This window comes from Bos taurus, chromosome 11, assembly GCF_002263795.3.
Source record: "Bos taurus isolate L1 Dominette 01449 registration number 42190680 breed Hereford chromosome 11, ARS-UCD2.0, whole genome shotgun sequence".
NCBI lineage: Eukaryota > Metazoa > Chordata > Mammalia > Artiodactyla > Bovidae > Bos > Bos taurus.
The window spans coordinates 65,528,608-65,531,752 of NC_037338.1; the positions used below are offsets into that span (position 1 = coordinate 65,528,608).

The window sequence follows — 3,145 nt, forward strand, 5'->3', positions numbered from 1 at the left end:
TGATTCCTTAATTTCTCTTTCTGATTTTTTCATTGTTAGTATATAGAAATGCAAGTGATTTCTGTGTATTGATTTTGTATCCTGCAACTTTGCTAAATTCACTGATTAGCTTTAGTAATTTTCTGATCAAGTTGCCAATTAGGGAATAAAGCAATGAAAGTAAAACTAACAAATATGTTGAGAGGACAGGAAAGAAATAAAAGAACAAATATTCAAAGTTAAATAGAGGTAGATGAAGAAGATTTAAATACATTAAAGATTAACTGCAAGGGGAAAGGAATAGTAGGAAAGGCAAACAAAAACATAAATGTAGAAAAAATAATAATAGGTTTTAAAAAGTAAAATTTTAAAAAGTGAAAAGAAAAAAAGAAAGGAGGAAAACTCCACAGAACTGCAAAAGCCCAATGTAGAGGCAGAGATTTATGACAACATACAAAATGGGACTGAGAAAAACAAAAACAAAAACAGCTCAATAGCTTAATTGGATTTCTTAGTGCCAATAAAATCAACAACTACAACAGAGGGGCAAAAAAAGGAAAAAGAAAAAAATCCAAAAGAATCTACATTGATCCTTCCTTTCACTCAGCTTCCTTCCACCATGCCCAAAGCATTCCTGCTGCTGGCTGGTGCCCTGGTGCTACCTGGGCTTGTGCAAGGAGTCATGCTGAGAAATGAAGAAAAATGGAAGCCCCTCAACATTCCTAGAAACCGAGATCTGTTTTTTAGAACTCTTCAGGCATATTTTAAACGAAGAGGTCTTGACCTTGGGAGGTTTTCAGATACTTTCTCCATGAACGAGAATCCCAGGCCTCTCTCTTTCCAGTCAGAACTTATTGCTTCTGCATTTGCAGATTATGAACAACAGAAAAATTCCCTCTCCAATTACCTCAAAGGCTGTTTCCTCTGAGTGCAGAAGTCTGGTGGTTTTAAAACTACAGAGGAAGCTTCTCATTAGAAAAATTCAGTCTTGATCATGGCTAAGTTTTTGTGTGTGTTTCCCTCTCCACTTTTATCAGTCTGTTATGATTTTATTCTGTATTTCCAGATTTACATGTAATAGTTTGAGCTTTGGGACATATGTGACTTATGTGCATGGTTTTTTTCCCACTCAATAATCATAGATATCAATATAGCACTGCATATATTTGCAAGGGTTACAAAAACACCATAAAGTCAAAGGAAATTCCTTTCAAAAAAAAAAAAAGAATCTACAGAACAAGTCAAAAAATAAGAATAATAAATGTTTTTCTTGAGTCTCTGCTGTCAGCATCCTTTCCCTTGCAGGGAGTCACAGTCCACCTCACCTCCCTAGGATGCCCTCCAACACTGTGCTGATCTCTGGATCTGCTGTGGGGGCAGCTCAGATTCTAATCTGGTCCTACTCCTGTGTGTTCTTGCCTCCAATGTCCACAGCTATCAGAACTAGTGTATTTTCTTTTGGGGGAGCTCTCAATGGCCTTTTATATATTCTATAGACACAGAGTCTGCCTGGTTAATCATGTGGACTTAATCTGCAGCTTGTACAGCTGGTGGGAAGATTTTGGGTCTTCTTCCTTAGCTACACTGCTCCTGGGTTTCAAGTGTGGTTTTATTTCCACCTCTATGTGTGGGTCATCCTCTGGAGTTTAGCTCTTGAGGCTGCCCTGGAGGGCTTGAGTTTGCCCCTGTGAGGGCCAGTTGTGGAGGTGATACAGTTGCTTAGGTTCCAGGGGTTCTCATGGGGGTTGGTGGCTAGAGCAGCAGGAAATACAGTGTTCTAGAAGGGTATGGCAACCAATATTGGCCAGCTCTTGCCTTGAGGACTCCCTCTCTGATAGAGAAGCCTGACAGGCCACAGTCTACAGGGTTGCAAAGAGGTGGCCACGACCGAAGTGACCTTGCATGCATAAATGCAAGACTGTTTTTTGCCTGTGGCAGCTCTGCATTACTTTGCTAGTGTGTGAGATGAGGGCAATTGTGCAGTAGTTTGAACATTTTTTGGCAGTGCCTTTCTTTGGAATTGGAATGAAAAATGACCTTTTCCAGTCCTGTGGCCACTGCTGAATTTTCCAAATTTGCTGGCGTATTGAGTGCACTCCACTAACTTTGTTTGTAGTGATGTTTCCTAAGGTCCACTTGACTTTGCATTCCAGGATGTATGGCTTTAGGTGAGTGATCACACCATTGTGGTTATCTGGGTCATGAAGATCTTTTTTGTATAGTTCTTCTGTGTATTCTTGCCACCTCTTCTCAATATCTTCTGCTTATGTTACTATTATGCTTCTTCCATACCACTTCTGTCCTTTATTGTGCTTATCTTTGCATGAAATATTCCCTTGGTATCTCTAATTTTCTTGAAGAAATACATAGTCTTTCCCATTCTATTGTTTTCCTCTATTTCTTTGCATTGATCACTGAGGAAGGCTTTCTTATCTCTCTTTGCTCCTCTTTGGAACTGTGCATTCAAATGGGTATATCTTTCCTTTTTTCCTTTGCCTTTAGCTTCTCTTCTTTCCTCAGCTATTTGTAAGGCCTCCTCAGACAACCATTTTGCCTTTTTGCATTTCTTTTTCTAGGGGATGGTCTTGATCACTGCCTCCTGTACAATGTCACAAACCTCAGTCCATAGTTCTTCAGGCATTCTGTCTATCAGATCTAATCCCTTGAATCTATTTGTCACTTCCCTTGTATAATTGTAAAGGATTTGATTTATGTCATACCTGAATGGTCCAGTGGTTTTCCCTCCTTTCCTCAATTTCAGTCTGAATTTGGCAATAAGGAGTTCATGATCTGAGCCACAGTCAGGTCCCAGTCTTGTTTGTGCTGACTGTATAGAGCTTCTCCATCTTTGGCTGCAAAGAATATATAATCAATCTGAGTTTGGTATTGACCATCTGGTGATGTCCATGTGTAGAGTCCTCTCCTGTGTTGTTGGAAGAGGCTGTTTTCTATGACCAGTGTGTTCACTATAGTTTTGCCTTTTTCAGAATATCAAATAAATCAAGTTACATAATATGTAACCTTTTGGTTCTCAATATTCTCACTAAGCAAAGTGAATCTGAGATTCATCCAGTGTTGTGTGATTCAACATTTTGTTCCATTTTATTGCTAAATAGTTAAACATTCAACTGTTTGGATTGCAGCACAGTGCTTTCATCCATTCACT

General features: G+C 39.2%; 1 non-coding gene across 1 annotated transcript; it reads left to right on the forward strand.

Annotated features, from left to right (window-relative positions):
* Positions 1-223: 223 nt before the first annotated feature.
* LOC100139826 (uncharacterized protein C2orf66) lies at positions 224-907 on the forward strand. The gene has a single exon (XR_003037358.2). It is a non-coding gene; the product is annotated as an uncharacterized protein C2orf66 (transcript).
* The last annotated feature ends 2,238 nt before the right edge of the window (positions 908-3,145 follow it).